At 35.9% G+C, this 20,102-nt stretch overlaps 1 long non-coding RNA gene across 1 annotated transcript in view; it reads left to right on the top strand.

The window, feature by feature from the left end:
- LOC119255501 (uncharacterized) overlaps nucleotides 1–6,010 on the top strand; it is a 41,391-nt gene extending 35,381 nt beyond the window's left edge. Inside the window, exon 4 of the long non-coding RNA XR_005127485.2 lies at nucleotides 5,979–6,010. This is a non-coding gene — a long non-coding RNA (uncharacterized LOC119255501). The remainder of the gene's footprint in view (nucleotides 1–5,978) is intronic.
- The last annotated feature ends 14,092 nt before the right edge of the window (nucleotides 6,011–20,102 follow it).

Raw genomic sequence — 20,102 nt, 5'->3', positions numbered from 1 at the left:
TTCATCTATTTTCCCTATATATCACTGAGTAAAATCATGCAGCCTTTGTCTTTTTCTGTCTGGCTTGTTTTGCTAAGCATAATTCCCTCCAGGTCCATCATTGTTTTTTCAAATGGGAGGATTTTGACTTTTTCTTCCTAGCTGAATAGTATTTCATTGTGATTATATGCATCTTCTTTATCCATTTGACAACTGATGGGCACTTTGGTTGTTCTAGTTCTTGGCTATTGTAAATAGTGCTGCAGTAAATATGGGGGTGCATTTATTTCTTCAAATTTAGTGTTTTTGTTCTTTTCAGGTAAATACCAGGAAGTGGTATAACTGGATTCATATGGCATTTCTAATTTTAATTTTTTTAGGAATGACCACACTACTTTTCATAATGACTGCACCAGTCTACAGTCCCACCAACAGTATACAAGTTATCCCTTCTCTCTTGTGCTCTCCAACACCTATTGTTTCTTGCCTTTTGGATAATAGCCAGGTGTGAGGTGACATCTTGTTTTTATTTGCATTTCTCTAATAATAAGTATGAACATCTTTTCATGTCCTTATTTGCCACTTTTATGTCTTTGGAGAAATGTCTATTCAAATCCTCTGTCCATTTTTCATTTTTTTTAAAATTATTGTTGAGTTTTATGACTCCTTTGTATATTTTGGATATTGGAGGACTACATTTTGAGAAATATTGGTCCATATGCTCCTTGGTGGCAGTATGATTATGTGGTTAAACATGGGTTTGAATCTTGGCTCTTATTATAACTAGCTGTAATTTAAACCTATAGTCTCAAAGTTTTTGGCTATAGACTATAGCAACATCTAATTCCTAAGACTGTTGTGGAAATTAAAATAAATGAAAAAATAGATGTCCATATTTACTATGGTGTCGGTCATATAAATCATTAGTAAACAGTAGAATTGTTTTTTGATTGTGAACATTTAGCCCAGTGCCTAGAATATAATTGATGCTCAGTAAATAATTGATAAATGAATGGAGTATAGTTAAAAGATTAGAAGGTCATTGGAATCATATATACATATAATCTTAGTTCTATATGTAATTCTAATAATGTCCTTTGCCCAGTTTTTCCATTAGTATTACTTTCAAAATAAGGATCCTAATCTTTTACCATATCTGCTAATAATATCTTTTCCCCAATTTGACTTTTATCTTCTAAGGATTTTTATCTACATAAACTTTAATGTAATCCATACAATCTCATCTATCTTTTTATATTTAATTAGTCCCTTAAGACCAGAGTCAACAAGCATTTCTTTATAACACTTACTTACATATAATTTTAAAAAGTCTTTATTATAAAATTGTACTGCTAAATGTAAATGTCATGGTTCACAATATTAAAGTGAAGGAGCAAATATAAATGGATCTGTAAACTTCCTCACCTTTAAGCATCAAATAAAATTTCTAAGTCCACATTCTGATAGTAGAGTTTGAGTATTATCTACATATTAAAAAGAAAAACACTAAACCATTCAACCATAGATACCTGGACATTTTCTTCCAACTCAAGTATTACTCAGTTCCTAGCTATAGTATCAATTTTAATATTTATTTTAGGACATTTTTTGTCCTAAAAAATAAGTTCATGTAACTTTCTATGAAAAAAAAGTAATTAATTCTCCTAGCTGAGCATTCAGTTTTATTTCTTCCCAAACCAAGAATCTGCCTTATTTTCAGCATGAGTAGATATGTGACTTCTACCTAATACAACATAAGTCACACCTAAAAAAACCCATCAATCTATCCCAAAAGGTCTCTTTCTGCAGTGTTATGAAACTGAAGAAATTAGGATTTAGTATTTAAGGTGATGATTTTTCTGCTTTAGGAAAACAATTCATTCCAATCCTCTGAAAGTAAGATAATTCCTAACCTCATAAAATACACAGAGACTATTTGCAACAAAATTCTAAATCTTTATATAATGGTATTATACATTTAAAATGTTAATAGTCTTACTATTTAAACCGCCTTATTTAATAAACAAGCAGTAAAAGAGAATAGCATGGATGAACCTAACAAATATAGCTCCTATTGTGGTTTACCTACTACGTTACTTTTACTTCTTCCTCAAAAGAAGCCAGTTCTCTGCCTGTAATTCACCAAAGGAACATAATATTTAAAATTATATTCTTTGATGAATGCATGTGGGGAATAAAAAGAAAACTTTAGGGGCCTCCCTGGTGGCACGAGGGGCTAAGACACTGCCTATGCAGCTATATCCACAGCCACTGAAGCATGAGTTCGATCCCCGGCCAGGGAGGAGACCCACATGGCGCAGCAGACCTCTCCTGACTCACCCGCTGCTCCCCTCGGCAGTGTATTTCAGTCAATCTGCCTGTTCTGCTCCCCACTCTGTCTGGTGAATCCTCTCACCTCCTGCATCTCTAGCCTACATCCCAGTTCCTGTATGCATAAATAAATCTTTAAAAAAAAGTGAAAAGACACCCTATTGAATGGGAGAAAACATTTGCACATCATCTAGCTGACAAGGGACTGATAGCCAAGATTTACAAAGAACTCATACAAATCAAACTCATACAAATCTATTAATGTGGTATTTAGAAATACATTTTTTTCCTTTGGAGTTTGCTATTTTTAGTTATTTATTTAGCCTTTTGTTTTTCTGATTGTGGGTTGTCTCTGTGCCAAGGATCAGTCTGAGGTATTGTGACCATAATGTCTTCTTAGTATTTTCTGAAACTTTCCCTTGGCATATGTTGCCACTTTCTAATTTTCACCATATAAGTTGTACCCAGTTGTATTTGGTTTCAAAAGGAGAAAATGTAGAAAGATTTTTAAAAGGGTACTAGCTACACTCTTCTAATTGACCACAGAGATATCTTTGGTGACTTGACTAACTGACAGGAAAGCAAAGGCAAAAAGAAACAAATGGGACTACATCAAACTAAAAATACTTTTGGATAGTGAAAGAAACCACCACAAAAATGAATGGAAGAAGATAATTGTACATTATATATTCTCCCTTGTTTCCTACAAGCTATGGTCAGGTTGCTGCAGGGCATGTGCACAGCTGCTTGCCGCATGGTTGGGAATAGGGATGATTGTTCCTACTGCACTAAGAGCTGAAATTAACTAAAAATTTAACCTCAATTTTATGTCCCAATCTTCCTTTGGAAGTTGCAGTCCTTCAACTCCAGAGTTCCAAAATAGTTACATTAGGCATATTCTGCCAGTGCAACTGTTGTCTGGGTGGGAAGAGGATTACAAGTTTTGTTTTGTTTTTTAATGTCCCTAAAATCCTCTAACTTGAGTTAATTTTTGTGCATTGTGTGGTTTAGAGGTCCAACCTCATTCTTTGCATGTGTATATCCATTTTCCCCCAGTATTATTTGTTGAAAACACTATTAGTTCCCCACTGAAGTATCTTTGCTTCCTTGTTGAGGAATCAGTTGAAGAAAAAAGACAAATCCGTTGACCATAAACATGAGTTTGATCATATACTGACCTCTCAAGTTTATTCCATTTATCTTGATTACTGTGGCTTTTCACGCTGCTTAGGAATTGGAAAATGTTCTATTCATTTTTTTTCAACCACCTTTTCTATTTATCAGATGGGATGATACTAATTAATTTATTTAAGTTCACTGAGTCTTTCCTGGGAAAAGACAATCAATAGAAATGAAAGTTAAATATCCAGATATTATAATTATTAAAGCTTTTAAAGTAGCTATTTTTTAATTTTTTATTTTTTTCTTTCTACAGATTTATTTTATTTTTTCACATTTTATTTAAATTTTATTTTTTATATTCCCAAAACATTTACAACCCCCTTATTTTGACCCCAAACCCTCCTTTCCCACCCCCCGCCCCCCATAGAGTGTCTCTGGTTCATATAAAGTAGCTATTTTTTAAATATCCCAAGAAGTAAGAATGAAAAGTGCTGAAGCTGGTGGGAAGAAGGCAAGATCTGCAAAAAAAAAAAAAGATATGAAAAAGATCCAAAGGGATTTTTTTTAAAGATTTATTTATTTATTTATACAAGCGTGGGAGGGTGAGAGAATTCACCAGAGCCAGAGCCAGAACCGAACAGGCAGACTGACAAAGAAATACACTGCTGAGGGGAGCAGCAGGCGCGGCAGGAGAGGTCTGTGCGGCATGCTGGACCCTCCACTGCAGAGGCTGCGGGCAACTTCGCAGCCCAGCGCTCAACAGCTGTGCCACCAGGGGAGTCCCCAAAGGGATATTTTAAAACAGAAAAATTACATTTACTTAAAATATTCACTGGATGGGTTTAATAGCTTATGCACACAAAGGAAATGATTAACAAAAATGAGAAAACAACTTACCAGATGGAAGAAAACATTTGCAAATCATATCTATGATAAGCTATATAGCTAATACAATATCAAAACTCTATAACAGAAGGGTTTCCTCAAAAGAATAAAAATAGAATTGCCATATGATTCAATTCTACTTCTGGGCATTTATCTGAAGAAATGAAAGAATAATTTGGAAAGTTATATTCATCCTCATTTCAATTATAACAGTATTTACAAAAATCCAGATATGGTAACAACCTAAATGCCATTGACAGATGAATGGATAAAGAAATGGATAAAGAAAATGTGGTATATACAGTCATATATTGCTTAACATTTTGGTCAAGAACACCTGTATATATGACAGTGGTGCCAACAGGCTGCACCATATAGGGTAGGGTATAGTGGGCTATACATCTACGCTTGTGTATTACACTCTGTGATGTTCACTAAAAGACAACATTGCCTAATAATATAGTACTAAGAATGTATCCCTGTCGTTAAGCAACATATGACTGTATATATATATATATATATATATATATATATATTATACACAATGGAGTATTATTCAGTTATAAAAAGAATCTTGCCATTTGTGACACAATGGATGAACCCTTGAGGGCTTTATACTAAGTGAAGTAAGTCAGAGGAAGACAAATATCGTATGTCCTAATTTATGTGTGGAATATAAAAATCAAAATAAACACAAAAAAAGCAGGCTCATGAATATAGAAAACAGCATGGTGGTTTTCAGAAATAGGGTTAGGTAAAGGCACAAACTTCCAGTTATGAAATAAGTCATGGGGGTATAAATGTATACCACAGAGATTACAGTTAATAATACTATAGCACATATTTGAAAATCACTGAGAGTAGATTTTAAAAATTCTCATCAAAAGATAAAATTCTGAAACTGTGTGTGGTAATGAATGTTAACTAGGTTTACTGTGGTCACCATTTTGCAAAACATATACATATCAAAATCACTATTTTGTATATCTGAAATGAATATAATGTTCCATGCCAATTACCCCTCCAGGGAAAAAAGAGACTCCTATAGATGCAAAATCCCAACCATCCAAAATGCAAACTATCTACAAGGCATATATACCATACAATTTTGGTGTTTTGTTTTGTAAGTTCAATCCCACTTAAAAAAATAAAAACAAAAAATTTCCACAAAAAAATAAAACTGCTTAAGACAAAAATATTCAAAGAAAAAAAAAAACAAACGTGAACATTTTGAAGACCAACAACAATGTGTGGAGAAATTTTTTTCCATATATAAAAAAATCACAAAATGATCACAATTAAAATTGTGAATATTGGCAGGGATAAAAGAGAACTATATATTTATATAAAGATGACTTTATTGGCAGTATAGCCATACAATGGACTGAATGAATTAGTGATAGATGTGTGCAAAAAGGTAAATTTCAGAAATGTAATATTTAAATGAAAAAGCAAGTTACAAAAATGTTTATAGAGCATAGTACTTTTATTTACAATTATATATAATTTACAATTGTATATGTTGTTTTTAGATAAATATATGCAGTAAAAGTATAAAAATAATGAATTGGAAGAATGAACTTGTATTAATCAATAAAGCTTATAATAAAGACCCTAATAATTTAGTTGCTTAAACAAGGTAGCAATTTGTTCTCTTTCAGGTATTAGAGCAGAGTGATCAGTTCAAGGCAAGTAGTGCACCTCTTTTTCCTCTTCAGTGGTTTCCATTTCTGGGTTCAGAATACCCACTCTTTGGGTAGAGTAAAAAAAGGAGCCAGGAAGATATCATTTCTGGACTTTACCCTTAAAAAGAATGGAAATGGTGGCCATATGATTCATGGGATGTGAGTGGGGATATGGCTACAAGGAAGTGTGGGAAATACAGACTTTAGTTGGATGTCTTCTAGGCACTAAACTTGATCACTTTATTTTGTTTTAGATGAGGTAGTGCTGTATATGATTCAAACCCTTCAGAGTGTTACCATAGTGTACACCTACCACCAAGGCACTGTAGTTCTCCACCACAGTCAGTTGGGTAACATTCACACTTTGCTTTCTACCCTCTCCCTGCCCCTCTGATAGTCTCAACTCTATGATCAGATTTCTAGGATTTATTATTGGTTTGGTTTTGTTTCTCTGTATTCCACATATGAGTGAAATCATCTGATACTTGTCTTTTTCCTTCTGACTTATTTTGCTTAGCATTATCTAATCCCTCCAGTTCCATCCATGTTATCACAAATGACAAATAGCATTTTTTAAAAATAGATGAGTAATAGTCCACTGTGTGTATAAACCACAATCTCTTAATCTATCCTTCGACACTTAGGTTTTTTTCCAGAACTTGGCCATTGTAAATAGTGCTACCATGAACATAGGCATGCATATCTCCCTGGGAAATAGTTTTTTTTTTTAATTCTTCAGGTAGATATTTAGGAGTGGAATTACTGGATCATATGGCTAATCTATTTCCAATATTTTCATAAACCTCCATACTCTTTTCCACGGTGACTATGGACTAACAGTATATGAGAATTCCTTTTTCTCCATATCCTTGCCAACACTTGTTTCTGGTCTTTTGATGTGGGCAATTCACACAAATCCTTTTATCAGGGGAAGAAAACTTTCTCAGGATCACCCAGAAAGTAGAATAAAATTAAGGAGAAAATAAAGAAAAAACAAGCATTTTAGAGAATTATTTTAGAAGTTCCAACTTACAGGGATTTCAGAAAGGAGAGTAGAACGTGAAGTAGTGTAGAAAAAAATGATTTAAGAAAAGTGCCCAGAACAAAGGGCATGAATTTTTAGATTGAAGTAGCATCTGCATGTCCAGAATAATATAAAAAGCAAAATCTACACCAAGGTTCACTCTTGTAAAATTTTAAAACAATAGAGATAAATATAGGAACTTGAAAGCATCCAGAAAGAAAAGAAAAGGTAAGTCATGTAGGATCAGCAAACAGACATCTTAATGTCAATTTCTTTAACAAGTGCCTAACAACTACAGTTCAAAGTGCATTATGGTTTGAAGGGATGATTCACCACTAAGACATCAACTCTACATATGGATCCCTCTAGCTTATGGAAAGATACTTCCTCTGTTGAACATAAAGTACTTTAACTCCACTTTATTTCTCCTTGGAGCCAAATTTCTCTTTATGTCTTCATATAAATGAAAACAGATAAACTTAAAATGAATCCTTTTTGTATATATAGTCATAAACCCAAAGTCAGACCAATTTTTTTTAACATTTAAGGTAGATTTTATGATTTTTATTTTCTCCACCACCATCCCTATATACTTCTGCACACCTCCCACTTTTAACTCCAGAAACCTCAATTCAGTTATTAATATCTGCTAGTTTATAATTAGTTTGTTTTGTCAGTTCACCTGCTTTGCTGTCTTATATAACTCATATGTATATGAATAATACAATTAGAATTGTCTATTATTTGTCTTTCTAACTTAATTCCCTTTGCGTTTCTTCCATTTCATCTTTCCTTATGGCTGGATAGTAGTCCATTGTATATACCTCATCATCTTTATCCAGTCCTCTATCAGTAGGAGCTAAGTTTGCGTCCCAATCCTAGCTATTGTAAGTAATGTGCAGTAAACATTGCGGAGCACATAATTTTTCATGTTGATGTTGTTTCTTCAGATAGGTACCCAAAAGTGGAATTGCTGGCTCACATGGTACTTCCATTATTAGTTTCTTTAAATTAAGTCAGACTGCTGTCCAAAATGGCGGCATCAATTTGCATTCCCATCAACAATTAATTAGGGCTCTTTTTTCTCCATATCCTCTCCAGCACTTACTGGAGGTCTTTTTGTTGTGTGCCATTTTCTGAGGTGTGAGATGACATATCATTGTGGATTTGACTTGCATTACCCTTGTTTAAAATGATGAACATGTTGTCATATCTCTGAAATATTTGACAGTTTGGGAAATAATACTGTCAAAAATATGTGGAAAAGTTGTTATAGGCTTGTTAAAAGTAAGTAAATTAAAATAAAAAGGACTACTAATAAGGATAAAGTTTTAATGGAAATCACATGTCTTTCTATTATACTGCTTGACTCAGACTGAACAAAATTTACTTTCTGTGATAATGTGAACATTGACTTGATTTAGTCAAGAGTCATTACATAATTATAATGGGTAGATGGGAGAGATGATCTGTAAGAATTAAATATTTACTGATAAAACAAAAGTATAATATGTGACTAAATATTTAAAATTAAAAAGCAGCTTACATAAAAAACTTAAAATATTTTTATAATCCTATTAATTACAAATGTGGTATTAAATATGGCATCAATTAGAAATGTGTTGATCACATGGAAAGTCATTGCCTTTGAATGAGGGTGGGAAATGATTTGGCAGAGATCCATTGTTTTAAAATTTAAGTATTTTAGTAAAACTTTATTTTTCACTTTTTGCAAGAATTGCTTTAATAAAATAAAATTAGAAAATAAAAAGAAAAGTATGTACAAGGTGATCTGGTAATACTCCTTTCAGTGTTTTTAATAAATAAGTGAAAGTAGTTATATTTAGACCTTAAAAGAAATCTGGTTCTGGTTCTTGATATTTCTAAAAGAAATATCAAACTTTCTCTCTTTAAGATATAAATTCATGAGAGTCTATGTATAGGCATTTTAAGGAAACCTACTACAAAGAGATGCTTTTATTTTCTCAATAGTAAATACACATGTAGTACTTGGGAAGTAGAAATAACTTAGAATGTAGGATTATTAATATGTGTGCTAAAGGGCACTATAAACTTGGTAACAAAAATAAATCTCTCCAGTTGAATGTTTATATAGATTATTTTAAAAACTGGTTTATTAGACTACATGATGGTTTTTTGTATTGAGTAATGTCCGTCTTTACTTGACAACAAGAACAAAACACTATCACTAAGATAATCTGATATTCGAGGTAATCTTTATGTATTGTACAACACCCTAATCTCTGGAAAACTGAGATGCTATTCTCATTATTTCTGGTTCACATTAGCTCTTTGAGACATTTGAATGGACTTGTATTTCAATGCATCTTTTGGAATGACTTTATGGTGATTGTGAACTGTACCGTATGCTCAGGGAATTCAGATACCACTATTCCTTTTCTTACCATTCTTAGATCTTAGCACACACACCTTGTATATTTGGGTATAACACAGATAAATTGCTTCCCGTTCTTTCATTTTAGTTTACCTTCAAACACCACTTTTAACTTTACCTAAGGACTGCACAGAATAGTTGTAGTAGTTTATTTGTTGTTTAACTGCAAAGTAGAAGGATGTCAGCCTTAGTACATCTTTGTGAAATACTAACCACAAACAGATCAAAAAACAAGTTAATTGCTGGGCATAGCTCATTTAAGTTTCAATATGAAATATTGGGCATTTTGGTAGAAAAAAATTGGATTGCATACCCTTCCAAATATAGGCACACAGATGAAGGCAGAATGAGAAAGTTCACATTTCAGGGTGCTCAGATTTGCCAAATGATAAAAGAAAATAGTATTTAAAAGTAACTACAGAAGTAATTTGTGAAATAGTGGGAAATATATTAAAAATAAGAACAAGTCCACAAAACGTGATAATGGTGACCAAATTGGCTCAAATAAAGTTATGAACATCATCATCAAAAAAGGTTATGTATTAAAAAAAAAAAAGAAAAAGGAGCAGGCCCTCTACATATTCTCTTAGATCAAACCAATATGACCCTATTCCAGGAAAGGTGGATTGGTACTTTCTTTTTTTATTCCTACGTAGGTCAAAGTTTAAAAGGTAAGAACTATCATATCTGACTATTTCTCTCTTACACATACCTTTAGTTTGTTTTTCTAAGAAAATATTTATTTATTTATGCATACAAGAGCTGGGGCGTAGGCCAGAGGTGTGTGGGAGCTGGAGAGTGGGGTGTAAGAGGATTCACCAGAGAGGGGAGCAGAACAGGCGGATTGATTGAAATACACTGCTGAGAGGAGCACCTGGTGAGACAGGAGAGGTCTGCTGCTCCTTGTGGGTCAGCAACCTGACTGAGGATTGAACTTGTGTTGCAGATAGCTTCATAGCGCTGAGACTTAACCCCTTGAGTCAGGGAGGCCCACATACATTTAGTTTTATTGATATTAAATGTAGTTACTTAATTTTGGTGAAAACCTTGAGTATGCCTTGCCCTGAAAGGTTTTTCCACTGCTGATGAATATAGTGTATTCTACTTCCTGCCACCCAGGAAGTCCTTGCAATTTTTTTCCATCATCATGTTCATACAGATAACGTATGACCATAAAAAAATCAGTGATAAAATTAATTTTTGAATTGACTTTGCAAAATTATTGCCTAAACATTAATGGATAAAATATTATTCTAAAAAATCCTATTTAAGAGAATGGAAGCAAAATAATTGGAATCTCACTCACAAAACTTAAAACATATAGAGATTTTGCATTAATATTGGTTTTGAAAACTGAAGCTGGTATATGGATTTCTTTCTGTTGTATAGTATACCAGACCTGAATTGTAAGGCTAGGGTAATAGAAGTCTATTCGTAATTTTAATAATCTTTTTTACTAAAATAATAATACCAAGGAGCAAATGATGCTGGTTCAAGACAGTTTCTTTCTTCCTTGTATTTGAATATCATGCAGCTATATAAATTTTAATGCTCATGTAAATAACCAGCTTACATTTAAAAAACTTTTTAATTGAATGATATCAAATACTTGTTATAATCTGTGAGATAATTGAAACTTCACAATAAAATTCATTCAATACCAATAATAGCATTCATATAAATACATGCCTATGGTTTATTGACAATTTAGTACAATTCTAAGGACAGATAGTTATCTTCTGTTGTAGTTTTCATATTAAACAAATTTCAATTCAAAACAGTAACTATTTTAATATATTTGGAAATTTTCCCCAATTATATATTTTTCTTCAGTTTGAACAAATCCAGGTACTATCACGTTATTATACCTATTCCAATATTATTGTACCTCTCACTGTTTCAAAATAAATTTTCCATTTTGACTAATAGAAAAAAATCAGGAGTAAATTTAGAAAATAACTCGTCTGGACAGCAGAACACCATATTTCTGTTATTTATTACAGCATATTCTCTGCTGAATAAGAACAAGAAACAACATGGATAATAAATAAATAATTAGGATTCATCTTGTATCTGTAGTGGATACCAAATGCACAGTTACTGTGATGAAGGCAGGAGATAAATGGTTTATGAAGAAGATTCATTATTGAGTTATATCTTCAGAAAATAAACATACCAGAGTAATTTTAAAAAAGTTAAAATTTTAAAGTACCTTGTGTGGTGTTTAGTTCAAGAAATAATACTATCAAAACAATTAGAATTTAAACATCGGTTATATTTAGTGTATTTTTTTGTGATGCAGGGATATGATTATAATATACAACTTTTAAAATATTCATTTAACGTTTTCCGAAATAATACTAGATAGAAACTGCAAGATAATACTGTTATTACTATGCAGGGTCACATGATTTTCCATTTTATCATTGTATTTTCTCACAATGGTAATGTAGTAGTTAATGTGGTTGGTGTTCATTGTATAGACAACTAACACCTGGCTTACTCAGGCTAACACTCTCCCACCAATAAGTAAAACTTGGTAGGATAGATTGTCTAATGCACAGATCTTTTGCTGTAGTTACAGTGTTAAGAAGTCCTTATTATTATGAATGTGCATTATGAGTATATTGTACACAGTCCTGGTATGCAAATGTGTAGCATTCAGAGAAGTGAAATAATTCTGTGTTATTATTATCTTTGTAAATTACATCTTAAGAGTTTTTGAGGACTTTATGATGGCAGTTTTCTATAGTCACAGTCATACAGTATGTGCAGCACAAAGTGTTTTCTTTCACTATTAACAATAACTGAGCCAATGAAAATACTCTTTAAATATATACTCGGCAAGCAGTTATCTGGCTCTTCCTTCTTACTATCCACAAACCATCTTTTATTATCGTCTTTTAAGACAGCATACGAAACAGCTTTGTAAACATCTGTTTTACATTGTTAATTGTCAGGAAAACTGGGGATTTAAATGCTTCTTTGGAATCCTCTTAATCCTATCAAGAAGAACACGTTGTATATGTTTGTCATTTCTTCTTAAGATTGTTCCTTTATCATTAAAGAAATAGAAATTGTCTTTATTTTCTAAAAATGACTTCTAGGATTCTAACATTTTTACAGATATTTCAAGATATTGCTTTGTTGCAGTTAATTGAAATGATTAGCAACTCAGGCTATATTATGCCTTAAAAAGATGCGTGATTAATTTGGACTAGAATATATATAATGTGCCTTTTCAAGTAATTTCCAGAATTTCCTTGGGTGTAGTCCATGTCAAATATGCAATAGTTGAAAATCAATAAGAAAAGATATTTGTTAGTCAAATAACAGATTAAATTAGAGCTCCAAATCTCTTGTCATATTTATTCTTTAGGAATATAAGCTTTATTTTCATGGACTTTTTCTGTTCCATAATCGAACCATTAATGTCATATGGAATATTTCTGACACTGATGTACTAAAAAGGCTTTTGCTATCATCCATTGTATCTTCTTCCTAAATGAGAAGGATCTGTTGTGATAATTATTTAAAAAATATTAAAATTTTGCTCAAGTTGTTTTGAATTTATAATTTAAAATGTAAAAGCAAATGCACCTATCTCTTGAGAACAGAGAGCGCATCCATAATTTAATAATTAAGTAATGTGTAATAACCAATAATCTTTTAAACCTATAAATAAATCTAAGTAAGAAGAGTATGGGATTTTAAGATAAGTAGTTGATTGTTAATGAAAACTTTCAGAACATAGTCATTTTAAAATATTTTATAATCTTTATTTAAGTTGCTTTACTTTTGTGAGATTAGAATTCATAGTGTATTTTTCTTTTTAAAAGACTTGTACTTTATTATTTTCTAAACTGGTATAAATTGGAAATCACTATTCGCTATTTATATCTACTTTTCAGTCTGCTTTTCAAACTTGTATTGAAGTGATATGGAACTAGGCCTTATCACTGCATATAAAATTAATTGAAATGACATATTGTTGCAGTTTCTATGGCAACCATATCATGATGCTGATGTTCTTAAAAATTTATAAACTATAATCTGAGATATGCTAATTCTAGTGAACATAGTTAACACATATTTGCTTAATATTCAGTTTAGTACTAAACTTCATCAACTTTGAAAGTAGGTTGATAACATATTGTATACAATTAAAAGAGGTTTTTGTATTAAGCTCTTGAATTTAAATATTCTTTGTAGAAGCCTACTATTCTAGAACTTTATGTGACTAAGTGAAGGTTTTAATTTATTATTGTCTTAAAAAGACATGAATTAACATGACCATAATCGTTGTTGGAGATACTCACTATTGTTGTCTCCTCCCACCTCCCTTTAAAAGAAATATTCAAACCTAGTGCAAAACATCTTGATGAAAACTTAAGAGTTCGATAAAATTCAGTGGCTTATTTAAATAACAACAAATGTCCATTCTTGGAACATTGACTTATTTTTTCAGCTTTCTTTGTTTGTTTGACTTTAGCTGGATAACATCTTTATCTTATTTGTATGATTATGATACATGTTAGGTATAAAACTTAGCAAGTTATAGAGTAATTTTGCATAGCAATTAAAGACTGATTTGAAAGTATGGTTGAAATTTCTTTTGTAACTGATTTAAAACTAAACTATGTAAAATATGTTATTTGGAATGGGTTTATAACATATATTCTGTTTTTAAATAAAGTTTTTTAGATATAGCTTTTAGTAAGATAAAAACTTTTAGAAATGTATTACTTGTTGCCTAATAAAATATCTGAGTTAATTTAAATAGTATATGCTAAATAAAGTGAATTAACATCATATATAATTATTAAATATACTTATGTTAAACAGTATACATATGCTGGAATATTTGGTAAAAATTAATTTTCAACAGATATGCAATAGGCATTTAAATGATATTTATTAATCATAAAAGCATAAAAGAGATCCAGTTAGTTAGCACACTTTCAATTTGCTATGCACATACCAGGCACTCAATAAATACTGAACTTTGAACAAAAATATGGAAAACAAGCAAAAGTCTTCAATGTAATATTGTCATTTAAAAGCACACATACACAAAAGATATCCTCCACTTAGTATTTTTAAAATCAGGAACCTGAGATTTGGAAGAAAGATTTTTAAGTAACACATTTTATAATTAGAGAATTCAGTCAGTTTCAATTTTTAAAAACACAATGTTAGCATATAATAATACATAAATAATAAAATTTCTAAGGTAACTTATCAAACTTTGAAGACTAGTAATATTGGTACATTATTGGTTTATTGTTTGATATTTATCAGAAATAGTTTGAAAGAATTATTTTTGTGTCACTTGCTTGTCTTTCATTAGGCTCTGGAATGAATTTATATGATTTATCAAATGTTTCTAGTGTAGCTAAAATGTATAATGAGTGGAATAGTAGTCATCTCAATGAATTGTGAATCTTAGATTTGGAAGTGTTTCTTCAATAGAGAGAGGCACAGATGGAGATGCATATACTTTAGCAGAGTTACTTGATGATGAAAAGGTAACATGGTATCTCAGCAGGGCGTTGTCATAAGGCATACTTTGATTTTAGTGAATAAAATTTATTTGTTTGAATTGTTATATAACCATCATATTTTTTTCCTTTCTGTGTTTTTATGATATTCATGTTTACCCATGTAATTATTTAGATGACTTTTAGTTAGAAAAATCTACATATCCTTGTTAGATAAACATTTGGATGACTGATAAAAATTTCACTTTTCATCTGGATTTTATAGTGGCATCAATTTTGGCATCCTTAAACTATAAAATAACCGCTACTTTAACAAGTAATTTTCTTTTAGATTGTATTTCAAAAATACTAGGTCTGGCATTTAAAAATATTAGATCTAATATGTATTTTTTTTTGAGTTAGAAGTTTGTAATTTTATGGTTTCTACCACATTTCTTATAGTTTTATTTCATTATATTTTGCTATTGATACTCTATTTATAGCAAGGTGAAGCTTATATACTAGATAGTGACAACGTTTCCCACATTGTTAGGATTTTGATTTAGAGATCATGGATTTGGTGTTTGACTTCATTATGAGCCATGTGTTCTGTTTCCATAATCATTGGCCTTTCATTTGATTTTTCATTAAATGAGGTTTCTAACCAGGATTAGTTTTTGTCAGTTACAATAGGTTTCATGTGTATATCCCTCCCATTTAAGGGAAGATGAACTGCCAGGATTTTGTATGGTAAAACCAAGGGCCCTCTGAGATAAGGCTCTGGGGGCATTGTGCAAATCTAATGTTCTTCCATGAAGTTGGCCCACCCCACTGCGACTAAGAAATGAGATGATTTGAAGGCTATTACATACTTAAGGTTTTCATAGTGGATTAGAGTAGCATTACTTAGCACAGGTGTTTCTATAATTGGGATTCCCTGGGAAAATTCAGCACTATATTCTATAACACTCAGCTTTCCACATGAGTGGAGGAGTGATCCAATGTTAATTTGCTAGGCTGTGGCATGAAACAGGGGAATGGGGTTTGGCTTGGGGGCCTGTTGCTTCTCCTCTTGGAAAAAACATTTCCTGTTGTCCATTATTAACCTTCTAGTGCTCTTTTAAAAATTTAACTTGTTATTTTTATTATTATTTTGCTGACCAAACTATTGGAAGGCCCCAGCTCCAGTCAATAAGGGGTGACTTACGGTCTCATATCCCACAGGGTAGCTTCTGAATGTCCTTTTTCTTGAGATAAGTAGAATTAATTGTTCTCGCCTTGTGTAAAGCATTACGTTAAAACAATGTCTATGCACCCCAGCAGCAGGAAAATAACCGAGACACTCCGGTTACAGTTCACGGAGGAAAGTGGGCTTGGAGTGGCCTCGCAGAAGTCCCCAAGCACCGGAGGCATAGTCAAGGCATAACAAAGAACAACCATAAGTTATTTCAGGGTTTAGCAAGGGAGTTAATAAGCCCAGCTGGTATCTTTCTAATGCAAGGCGTGAATACAGGAAGAACGTGTGCGTAAAAGTGGGAAAATTGAAAATTGCTGATCCAATCAACGATCATTATTTCACCGAATCCATTGTTAGCATGAAAGACTGATTTCCTGAGAAATGGGCGACTACAGAGCTAAGTGTCCAGCAGGCGGTCGGTTGCCTGAATGTCCCTTTTCTGCCCGCATTTCTCATCCGGGGGCCACTAGTGACCTCGGGCCTGGCCGCGCCCCTGAGTCCCTTTGTCTGTCGCCTGCCCCGGGGGTGGAGAGCTAGTAGGAGAGGAACCCGGGGGGTGCAGGTTCCGCGCTGGACTGAGGTAGCTGCAAAAGGGAGCTCGGTCCTTTGCAGAGCTCGCAGAGGATGCTGTGCGTCTCCGAAGCTGCCTGCACCTCCACGCCCCTGCTCTGGAGTTAGTGCCTGAAGTTTGGGGCAGCAGCGCCTACCTTGGAGCTGCAGACTCTGGCTACGAGCTTTTTGCTCAGCTGGGAGACTGAGCCTTCGCTAAGTTCCCGGTTATTGGTTTCAGCTACCGGACAGTTGAAGCCCTCAGTCTCCCCCGCCAGGTCTCGGAGGGCTGGCCGTGCCTACCGGTCGGCCGGTCTACTCGCGGGGCGCCCTCCCCTTTCTTCCCCGTCCAGGGACGGTCCCGGGGGATCGCGAAGGCTGTGGGCCGGCGTCGCCCGGGTGGGTCTAGACCGCGGGAGCCGGGCGCAGTCTTGCGCTCGACCTCAAGGTGGCGACTTAGGCACGTTAACGAAACTCGGCGGAGCCGGGCGGTTGGCACCCTCCGGTTCTTCCACATATTTTCCTAGTTTTCCCGCGGCTCTCGAGCCGGCTGAATTGACTGTTTAAAGGGACTCGAGTTTAGATGAAGTGTTCGGCCAGAACGGCGGAATGTGCGTGTGTGTCGGTGTGCGCGCGCGCGCGCGAGGGGAGGCCGCGGGAGAAGGCGGTGGGGTGCAAAAGCTTCGGTGGAACCCGTTTGGGGCGCCGCGAGCCTCCGCCGCATCACCTGAGCCCTTAGGCCAGGAGACCGGGTGGGCAGAGGCTCCCGCGCCGCTCTGCAGCCGGAGATGCCGCGGCCGGTGCGCAGCTGGCAAAGGGACCGAGGGGTCTGGTGGCTGCGGCCAGCAGTAGAAGATTCGCTAACCTCCTTTGCAGTGGTGCCCACAATTTATGAGTGGAGAGACCTGGAAAATAAAGCCCAGCGTCGCGCCGTGCCCTTCTCCGGGGTGCGTGCTGGCTGATCGGAGTGGGAGGGGTTTTAGGGGGTGGGGAGGGGAGACACACAGACAGTGAAAGAATAAACGTGTGACAGTCACACAGTCTTACCTCCAGGACGAAAGGACACGGTTCCTAGAACTGAGATTTCCATAGCCAGTCTGCATCCCAGCTGTTTCTCCCGTAGGCTCTTTGCTGCCTAACACAGCCTTCTGACTAACTTGGACGAGGCTTGAGCTGCCCCCCCTCTTTTTCCTCCCCCTTTTCTTTCCAGACATCCCCTAAACTCAACCCAGGGCAAATCCTGAAGTCGGTACAGTACAGAGCTTCCATTCAATCGTGTCTGTGTGTGTGTTGGGGGGTGGGGGGTCCCGTTTACAGTTTTGCTTAGGCAGATAGAAGAGGTAGATGGTTGCGGGACTTTGGAGGGGTGCATGGGGCTGGCATGGGGTGTTGGTGGCAGGGAAGCGCGACTTCTGTTAGATCTTGGTGCTGCAGGTAAGGTCCCCCTATTCGAGCTGCCCTCCTACCGAGCTGCCGAGGCGGCTGAGAGCGGAGGGCGAGCCTCCTTGGATGACTGGGGAGAGGAGGGGGGTGGAGTGGGCGAGAAGTGGACCCTGGACAGGCTCCACGAATACATTGTCTTGGCTCTTGTCTGTGCCCGCTCAGCTTTCAGGAGCCTTTCAAGCAGGGTAGTATGCCCTCGGTTTTTTTTTTTTTCTTTTCTTCTTTCTCCCCTCCTAAAATGTGTTTTAAAAGAAGCGACTGCCCTTCTAACATAAGTTAAAAACCTTTCTCTGACTTTCCATTTGAGGTGTCAAAAGGATTAAATAAATGAAACTTTATTTGACCGGGGAGTTTACCCAGAGACTCAACGACATCCCGGGTCTTTGGCCTTATTCTAATTCCGTGGTGGTAATTACCCTTCGTTTCTTTAAGTGCAATAGATTTATTGCCTTAGAGACTATGCACAGTTTGATTGAATTATTCATTTTTTTTTTCTTTGGTGTAGACTGCATCTGGGGACTCTGATGTGACGTGTAGATTTTTTTTTCAGGAACAAAGGGAATGTGGAAATGAAAGAGAGAGGGAGAGAGAGGCTGGCAGATGTAATGAGACGCGGTGAAGGTGTACGCAGACTGGCACTCCCACGCCTCCCTTCTGCTCTCACTGCAGCCCCGGGTAACTCGCAGGCTAACACAAACAGCTTTTCTCCCGCAGCCTGCCCTCTGTCACTGTAAGTACATCAGCCTTCTCTTATCAGCATGCAGATTCCAGCCACGCACTCCCCTAGCCTTGGCTTTGCACCTAAAGACAGCAGGCGCACATTTAAGAATTAACTTTCCTAAGCCAGGAAAGGCATGTCTGTAAAACTTATTTTTGATTTATCCTTATTTTTCTTTGAAAAAAAAAAAAAGTTCATGCATTTTTACCACTTTCCCCCACCTCCTTTGTGGCGGTGCTGCTGCTGTTACTGTCGCTACCGCTGTGGTCTTCCCCACAGGATGACGCGCAGATTCAAATGAAATTTGATGTTACTCGCCATCCATGTAAAGTCCAGGGACAATGCCTTGTCTTTTTGCAAAATGACGTCTTAAAGAAGGCAGACCATTCTTTGCAGTTTGCCTCTTGCTTTTGTTGTGGCAACACGAGAGTTCCGACCTTTTTGAGGCAGAGTCCCAAGGGCACCGTTATTTGGGAGTTCGGGCTATATGGTTACACCAAACTTAACCGAAGTGCGATGAACTGCTGGAGTGGGGGTATGTTTGTTATCCCTGTTTAAGGAAAGCAACTGCTAAAACTTTTCTCCATGCTGTAATTAAAGTTTTCAACTTCCCTTTTGGCTTTTATACTCTTTCACGTACTCTTGGTTTCAGTAAAAGTTCTCATCCCCCCCGCGTTTTGGAGCTAAAGACATTTCTGTGTGTCCTATTTCTACTGTAGCTATAGAGCCCTTTTCTGCAAGAAGTTGGCGACCTTAAAGATGAAGTCATGTAGCTGTGAATTGTCCGCCGGTTGGTGTAAGGAGACTTTCAGGGCGAGAACGCGAGGTTTTAACAGTTGTTTTGATTTTGGCGTGGGTGCTTTCAATATTAACTTCTTGAGCAGAATTCTTTGCGTTCCCCTTCCCAAGTTCAGGAGGAACCTCTCTCCAGGAATCGTGCGCGCTTTTCCTTTGAGGGTTCGCGCCTCTTCTCTGGAGGTGCGAGGCCAAACTTAGCAAAGCCGTATTGCCTTTGCTGGTTGCCGAGCGCGGGGACACCGCGAATGCAGAGAGGCAGCGAGAGCTGTGAACAGGTAAGTCAGCCCCCCACCGCTCGTCTCGCGTCACCCCCTGGTTCCCCTAGCTCGCCGCTCCGGACTTCTTGCGCCGCACGCATGGGGTCGGGCCACCTGGGAAGGTAAACTCCAGCGCGCGGGAATCCGGCCGCGGTGCCTGGGTGTTCTCCGCTCCTCG

Source organism: Talpa occidentalis, unplaced genomic scaffold (genome assembly GCF_014898055.3).
Source record: "Talpa occidentalis isolate TD23 unplaced genomic scaffold, MPIMG_talOcc4v2.1 talOcc4.3, whole genome shotgun sequence".
NCBI classification, from domain to species: Eukaryota; Metazoa; Chordata; class Mammalia; order Eulipotyphla; family Talpidae; genus Talpa; species Talpa occidentalis.
This window is presented reverse-complemented; position numbering and strand designations above follow the sequence as displayed.